This window comes from Chelonus insularis, unplaced genomic scaffold (assembly GCF_013357705.1).
Source record: "Chelonus insularis isolate UGA/USDA-ARS -01 unplaced genomic scaffold, ASM1335770v1 contig_381_pilon, whole genome shotgun sequence".
NCBI lineage: Eukaryota > Metazoa > Arthropoda > Insecta > Hymenoptera > Braconidae > Chelonus > Chelonus insularis.
In genome coordinates this window covers 72,220-81,182 of record NW_023276539.1, presented here as the reverse complement: position 1 = coordinate 81,182, position 8,963 = coordinate 72,220, and the positions used below count along the sequence as shown (strand labels likewise).

Genomic DNA, 8,963 nt, shown 5'->3' with positions numbered 1-8,963 from the left:
AATTAAAATTTTTCCCTGTGGATTTATTGACTGCATACTAGGTAATTTTACAATGTGGATTCATTAAAAATAACTATTACTATCATGAAAATATCTGGGATTTTATTTTGAAATTATTATTACAGAATGTCGGCACAGACATAGACTCTCTCTACTTCTAAAAGTAGATTTTTACTCAGAAAAAGTCACCATGTCATTCTCTGACGTCAACTCATCAACAAATTATTATCGACTGGCACTACTGTCTTAACGGTATCGAATTCTATTATTTTTATAGCAAAGACTAAGTTATATTTTTTATTTAGCTGCTTAATTATGAATAAGACTCAAGCATCTTGTCACATACCTTTGCTGGGTCACCTATAAATAAGTGAACTTTTAATTGTTTTTATCTTCTATAATCATTGGCCAAAGCTTGAATGACATTTTCATTTGGAAGTTATTACATAATGGAAAACTCTTGTTTCCATTGTATACTTACTTACTTATTCTCTTTTAATTTTATTTCTCATGACTTTTATTAACCGTGGATCTATTTAACTTTTTAATGAGATCAAGCAATTCCTCTATTTCACCATCGTTATTGTAGATAAGTTGGAAGGAAAATTTGATTCCAAGAAATCCTATTTTTTCATCCAACAACTGGTGTTTTTTAAAAATAAATTTCAAGGATTTCCTGCAATATTAAACCTAAACCTTCCGAATAATGCATATTCTTATCGCCTCTCTTTTTGATAAGGAAGGAATATGAAAATAGCAGAATGAACCGGAAACATCTATCGAGGTCAGCAGTTGCCTCTAGTAAATACCCGAGGATTATGTTTTGAAGTGGAAAGTCTAGTGGTTGTGGTGAACTATATCTACACTTGATGGGATTTTATTCTGTATGTTCTGTCACATTCTCATACGTAAAAATTCCAAGATAATTCCTCTCTTTTATATCGCAGCCTGTTTGTTGGTTGTATACTGAAAGCTTAACACCTTGCAGTTTTACATATATTTATCCTAGACTTAGTTGAATCATGTAGCTGATTCAATTTCTTTTTATATGAATGAAATCTTTTATCACCAGATACCGAGGAGATGGTGAAACTACCAATACATCTAGTTGATTTTAAAGAAATATATTGGAGATAATAAAATACTCGTACAACCAAAGTCTTTGTTGGAAGATCTACCAAAGATTAGGTGTTATCTCAAGCATGAGTAATCTTCTAGAGAAAGCTTGAAGGCTGATCAAAAACTCAATGATCAGTTTCATGATTTTAGACATCATTTGATCATTGAATCTTACTCAATATCGAACATATGCTGAAGTAGATAAGTTTATATTTCATGAAGCTTGAGTGGAATTATTCTGAATAATCTTGCTTAAGCATCATCTTGCATTAGTGTAAGACATGCATAATGGAGATAATGGACCAGTTGCATATGCATTAGGATTTTATTAATTCACGATTAGACTAATTCTAACTTAAATAATCGATTAATCAATTGTTATTTATTCATTATTGTTGTTATAAATAATTTGAAGTTTGGAAACAAATATTGATTGAAAGTGAGAGACTGTAATCCTACATGAGTTTAATTTACACTAAAATGATGGATATTTTTCCAATCCACTTTCATGGTCAGGTAAATATTTTTTGTGAATTTGACTGAATATTATTCCGCAATATGTGTCAACAAAAGTTAGTCTAATGAATGAAATTTATTTGATTAAAAAATTTCACCTCTTATCTTTATGATGAATTTATCAATTAATTATTCTTTAATTTAATTCCCTAGATATTTTTTTTTAGTTGATTATTAATAAATCAATTCGTCTAATTGTTTTTAATTGAAACGAATGAAAAATTAGTGAACTATTTGATCATATTTAAGTGTCACTGTTAAACTCCATTCCGTGATTCTTTAAAAGTATTCACAAGCTATCGATTATTAAACCCCAAAGATATTTCAGGAATGTTTTAACCAATTTTAAGCGGACTGATTAGTGTATTTCATAACTATGAAAATTTCTGTACAATCGATGAGATCATTATCAGCATAATTCAGAAATTATTATCAATATTAGAAGCAGAAAGTTCTAGGCTTGACCTCTTGACCTCTTTAGAGTTTGAAACTTGTTTGTAACATGAACCACATATAGCCCACATTGAGCCTACACGTCACTGACATGTAGGATTGAAGTACAAAATGTGTAGGTAGTAAACTGGTGGATGGCACATCATAAAAAAATTTCTAGTATTATTGAACAACAATGAGTATCAAATTTAAAAGCTGTATTAATTTAACCAAATATTTAAAAAAAGTTAATTTTATTAAAAATATAATTCTACATTTATAAATAACAATAAAGTTTTTGTTTTGCTGGTGAAAAAAGCTCTTGTATTTCCACTAGATAATCATAAAACTAAAAATCCAAAAATATTTCTCTTTTTAATGAGTGAAATTAAAACAAAAAATGAAGCAAAAAACTATTTTTTCATACAGTAGTATAATCAGTATTTAGTCAGACATTTTAAAAAATTGAGATTTTTGTTAATTTAATTGTTTGCTATTATTTTACGTAATTTATTAATATTTTTTAAATTATTTTTTATTACTTATTACTAATCTAGTTCATAAAATTCCATTTCAATGCTTCATTACTTGCTAATTGTGTTATTTTGTCACTCATTTTGGTCTCAGAAAGCATAATCCTTAGAGAGCTGAACAGCCACAAAATGTGTCTTCGTGTGAACATCATCACACGTTTCATCTTATTCAATGCAATCTTAGTTGATGTGACGCATTGTACCGACTGCTTGGCAAGACTTTGGTAAAGCATCGAAGACGAAACTACGACGAGCTGCCTAAAGAATAAGAGAAGCGTCAGTATATGGAGTTTAATATCAGTATATAAGCGGCATATTATGCAAATTTGAGATTCAAGAGATAGTTGTAGCGTTACATAAAACTTAGAAGCAGTTGATAGATCAACGCGTTGAGAAAATTGACTGAAATGGGATAAGAAATATGGTAGAATAGTTAGATTAATTATATTTAAATAATTTCATGTCAAGTTCATTGATATTCCTGTTTCATGTCGTTGTTTAAATTAATTTTAAATACTTTTCAAATTTTATTAATAACAATGAAATAGTTGAAATAGTATTTTACTTTTTATTCCAAGTGAGAAAAATAGAAAAGGTGAACTTCAAAGCTTTTTATAGAATTTTATTAAAATTAAGTTAAAAACTCTTTTTTTTTTTAATAATAATTAAATTCCTTGTAATAATTAGTGCTATTTTACTGCCACCTATAAAACAAGATTAACAAGAGCAGGAAAAAAATTGTCAAGCTAATCAAAAGTAAATTCTATTTAAAAAATACCTCATTTATTTTTTTAAAATAGCACTGATGTTAACTTATTCTCTGAATAAGCATTTTGTGACGCTATAAATTGTGGCTTAAAAAAAAATTCTAAAATGAAAAGTGAAAAAGAGCATAATTGTGGTTTTTCATACCACAAGAGAACGGAAAAAAAAGTAAAAAAAAAAAAAATTAGCTGTGGTTATAAGTGGAATTGAATATTTGTTCACAACAATGACACTCAAGTAATCGTTTGATGATTTTTAAATATATTCTGTTATGGTTAATGACATAATTGTAAATAGAGAAGTTACTTTTAATATAAAAATAATAGTTTTATCATTAAAATTTATCAAAAATGAAAAAAGATTAAACAAAGAACTCTTAATCATCAATAGTGTTAACAAAGCTTTGATTATGCTGATCTCCTTGGAGATGATTATTTAATTGATTTCAGAATGGCTTAGGTAGAGATAAAATCAATAGATTACAGTGCAATGATCAAAGTTAGAATTAATCATTGTTAATTAATCAATAATTGACAACCATCAATGATTTTAATATTTAAAAATGGGTCTGGGCTTACTTTGAGCCTTGATGATGAACTTCCCATTAGTTGATAACTTCAGTTTTCAACAATATTAATAATTAATGTTTATCCGTACGTACAATTATACGTACGTACATACATTTATTTTTGAACCTTCTAATATGCCTTTAAATGTCTCAAAACGTAAAGATACGATAAAATTATGAATTTTAAAAATTGATTTCATTAAGATAACTTCATATTGGGAAGTTAAAAATATCATAAAAATTATTTTAAAAATAAAGAATGATTTTAAAGAATATTAATACTTTCTTCTAGGGTTTTTATGATTTCTCGAAGAAGCTTTTCCAGTATTTTTACATTATTTGAACCTATTACAAGTTCCTGAATGAATTTTTATTAGAGCTTCTTCAGTTTAAAATTGAAATAAAATGAAATTACAAAGAAGTAATGGGAGTCTGAAGAAATAATTGATGAAATAATTTCAATTAGATTTCTGTTTTTCACTTTAATATCATAGGTAATGTTATTATATTTAGTAACACTAGACCAAAGAAATTTGTCCTGACACGACTTCGAAGTGGTCTACGAGCCATCACTAATTGGAGTTGTAGCTCGAAGGATCGTTGAGAGAAACTCTGAAGTAAATACTGAAGATCTGTACATCTATATCTATACTAAATCTATATAGATATATAATACGAATCTATGTACAGAGAAACTCTAGAGGAAGAAGTAAATCGACCCACAATCTCCAAGCCCCCAGGTCCCCGTTTGGTTTACGATTATTCGGAAGTCAGTGTGTTTGTAATTAAATCACTTATGAGAACTTGTAACACAGATTTAGTACCTCGAGAACCGCTCAACTTTAAGCCAAATACTGAAGATAAAGAGAGAGTGACAACTCATTTAGTTGTTCAACAAATTTCTGTTTTGCTTCTCAGGAATAAACCATCATTTAACTCGATAAAATCTTATTTTTAATATCTCTTTAATCATATTTTAAAAGTGAACAAGTATTTTCAATTGTATTTATGATAGTAATATTTAGCTGTTTCCTAGTTAACATTACTTTGTGGTAAATAAAGAAAATATGTACGATTCGGAAACGATACTAGAGAGGAAAAATAGATTAACTCAAACCACGAGTAAAATTATTACCAACGCCAAAAGCATCTAATTGTTCTCCTTATTACACAAAATGGTAATTACTATTAATACAAATCGACTAATCATGAAGTGGACTATTCATTTTTGCCTCTTACTTCAGACATCAATTGTTTATATCAACATTAATCTAATTACAATTTTAAAAACAATTCCCGGCAGAATAAAGTTTCGATATTTTTTTAATTAATAATATTCAAGTAATGTGAAGTTCTTTACTCAGAACATAAAAATTTAATTAAAATTATTCAATTTGCCGTTACAATATTCGCATATGCTTGATTTGATAGGTCGAATTTAATCCCTATTGATAGCTAAATATTTTTTTCTCTTCTATTTTATTAGCCTATATTGAATCCATTATTAATTAAAACTTTTTTCATATATTCATTACAAACGGAAACAATTCATCGATTCGTAGAAAACCAACTATTTCTTTTTAACGAATTTTATTCAACTATAAATCCACAATAAAATTATATAATAATTTAAAAGTTTGTGTTTCATAATTGGCCAACCGCAATTTAATTGAAAAAGCATTAATAGATATTTAAAACGAAAACTAATTAATTTTATTTAATGACATTTAGAAAGGTTTTCTTTTAATAAAATAGGAAATAATTAATAAATCATCCATTTTCCAAAGTATAAGAGTGCATCAAGTGGAATTAATTGTAAGATTAGTATCTTTTCACGTAGAGAATCTAAATCCAGTATTCAGGAAGTAAAGATAGAAACAAGAAGGAAATGGTTTTGCAGAGGAAGATGTTCTGACATATACACGAAGTGTTCTGTTGAGTAAGGTAATGGCGTGTGGTTTATACTCCCATTTTCTACCCTCTGACTGACTACACGTCCCATTTGATCTTTAACCGTTTACTCCCTCGTAAATGTACTGGCATCAAGAAACGACCTCAAGCACTACATAATTTATATATACATATATAATAATAATAAAATTGAATGATACAATTACTAATAATAAGGGGGAGAGTCGTGATAACGATCGTGATAAATGATAATCAATAGAATATTTTTTATGATAGGTATTTTAGTTTTAATGTTGATGAAGAGCTTGGTAAATATCATTAATGATTACTGGCATATCAGTAGTTGTTCAGGAAATAAATTAGAAACGAGAAATGAATTGTTGGGTAAATAACTGGAATGGATATTGAAATTAAGAATAATTTGGTTGTTGTTTAGTTGAATCTAGGGTGGTAAGACCACTAAATAAATGCCACCCAGAAGATGAATAAATTATTAAAATGTAGTAAAATATTTTTTGTTCTTCCAAGCGAAGTTTGGTTAATGGAAAAATATGTAATTCTTTCAATGAAAGTTTATTTTTTATTATTTATATTTTTATTAATTTTTTTGTTTTTTTCCATCCATCATATTTAATATAAAAAGTATTTTTTGTATATTCTGGTAATTAACTTATTAAATAATTATTAAAGGCTTTTTTAAAATTTATTTATATGTTATAAATTTTTTAAAGAATTAATATAAATTAATTATTTATAATTTTTTAGCAATAGAAAATAATGTGCACTTGCCTTGTATTCATCTGAGCTTTTTTTTTATAAATTAATTGAGAAAAAAGTCATTAAAAAAATTAATTTTATTTTAATTACACATTTTTGTTTCATTTTTTACAATTTAAAAGCTTAAAAAATTATTAAAAGCGCTAAAAATTCCAGAAATCTAAATAATAAATAACTCATGACTTCAACCAAACCATTGCTTTTGATTCCACAAAAAGCTGAATTTTAAAATAAATTCAATTATCTGATGTCTATTCTTTTGAGTAAGATTTTATTAAAGAGCTTCTTGGTGTCATTGTCAGATAATGCAGAGCAGAAAAAAAAGAAGCGGAAAGGGTAGAAAATCGAGTAGGAAAGAGGATAAAAATGAAGAACGAAAGCCGGCTTGTTTGACAGGTGTTTGCGGATTGAGGTAGGCGGGCGAAAATGGCGCTTGCGCTTTCTAAATGTTAGATTCTTGTGACAGAAGCGTAGGGGGAAAGTTCTTGGGGGTTGAGATATATATAAAGAGTGTATATACATATATACATACAGTTATATATATATATACGTATGAAGGGGTTGGAGAGGGAGAAAAGCGAGTTGGCAATGAGGGCTAGTGGGCTAGTAGTTTGAAGACGAGCTTCAGTTTACCGTTATCCGTCATTCATCGCGCATTCCATTCGAGACTCTGAAAGCGTCACGCGGTGAAGCACGTGCTGGTTTATGTTGTGAAAATATTAAGGGAAAATTCGAATAAAAAAAATGTAAGTTCATGTCTCAAACTTAGGAACACTTTTACAACGTTCGTTGACATACTTTAAAAATTTTTATTATTTATTACTTTCATTATTTATTTCGATCCTAGTCTCCTTTTTTTTATTACCTCAGCTCTATACATTTTTATGCATTATAAAGAATGAAAAAAAAATTTTTAGCCAATTTTATGATCAAAAAGTATTGATGCATTTTTTTTGTTAGCATCTCCAACAAATTCGTGATTTATAAATGTACACTTTGAAGTTTTTTCCCTCTAGTTTTCATTAAAAATATTCCGTTCAACAAAACATTTACTCAACATACATATCGTTATTTTTTCACAATCGGATGCCAAACGAAAAAAAGGTCCATTAATAAATATTTATTTAATTAAAAATGAATTCATTGAAAAAATTTATTATTAAAAAAATTCATTCATTTTTTCTTTTCGTTTTTAGAGAAATAATAGAATGATTCTTTTATTTAATGTACTTAATTTCAAGAGATCAAATTTAATAACTTTTAATATTCTAGTCTTTGTAAATATTAATTGCTTTAAAATACTATTACTTAAATAATGCTTATTACAATTTAAAAAAATAATATGAATTAAAAACTCGTGCAATTTTCTTTGAGATTTCTTACATCAAAAGCAACAGAAAATCACAGTATTTCAATCATAAAATTTATGTCTTATAAATGAAGTACAGCTTAAAATCGAATAGTGCTATACAACATTTTTCATTTCTTGATAAATATTACCAACTTTTTATCGTTTATAAATGTCACTATTGCTATAATTTTTAACTCTAAGAATTCTCAACTCTTCTTTCAATCAATTTTCTTCCATCACAAGTATTTATAAATATTTAATTTTCCACAATCCCTTGATTTTATTTTTATTATTCAAAATTAACTGTGATAATTGTAGTGTTAAAATGTTTAACATCATTTCAAATAGGTAAAAAAAAAAAGAAAAAAACAATTGATAACAAATGCCATTAATTTTTAATATTGTTTACGGTATTTTCACCTTCGCACTCCATTTTACCAAATAATTTTATTAAATCTCTCGAAAGTTCAATGAATAATCCAACTCTCGTATAATCTAAATGAAGTTCACACCAATGCAAATCCAGTTAATATTGCATGTGAAATATTGGTTTTATAATAAAACACTTACTTGTAAATTTTTCAATTTCATTATTGTCTGACCACCCACGGACATTTCCTACTAACGAAGTTTCTTCCTCTCAAATTTAACCAACTCTCTGCTAAATATTATGAGACTTGATATTAAACTCTCTTCCAATATAAAAAAATTACATTAGCCAAGTTACCTTAAGATTTATTTTTTTTTTTCTACGTCAAGTCCGTTCACGTAAAAGCTGTCTTCCACAGGCTAGATTCGATCTGAGATATCGAAAGGTTTCGCTTATTGGAAAGCACAATATTTCTTTCATTAATTTCGATGTGTAGGAGTTTAATTTAAAAACATGATATTAATAAATATAACAATAGAAGTGAATAAGATGGAGAAAAAAATGGCTGAGAAGTAAAGCAAACGAAAGAAACAGAGTAGTCATAAATTGAACTTATTATTC

At 27.3% G+C, this 8,963-nt stretch overlaps 1 protein-coding gene across 1 annotated transcript in view; it reads left to right on the top strand.

The window, feature by feature from the left end:
* Nucleotides 1–7,289: 7,289 nt before the first annotated feature.
* 5-HT2B (5-hydroxytryptamine receptor 2B) overlaps nt 7,290–8,963 on the top strand; it is a 44,029-nt gene continuing 42,355 nt past the window's right edge. The window contains exon 1 of the mRNA XM_035084036.1: nt 7,290–7,367. The gene's annotated coding sequence lies outside the window, so the exon portion shown is untranslated. The remainder of the gene's footprint in view (nt 7,368–8,963) is intronic.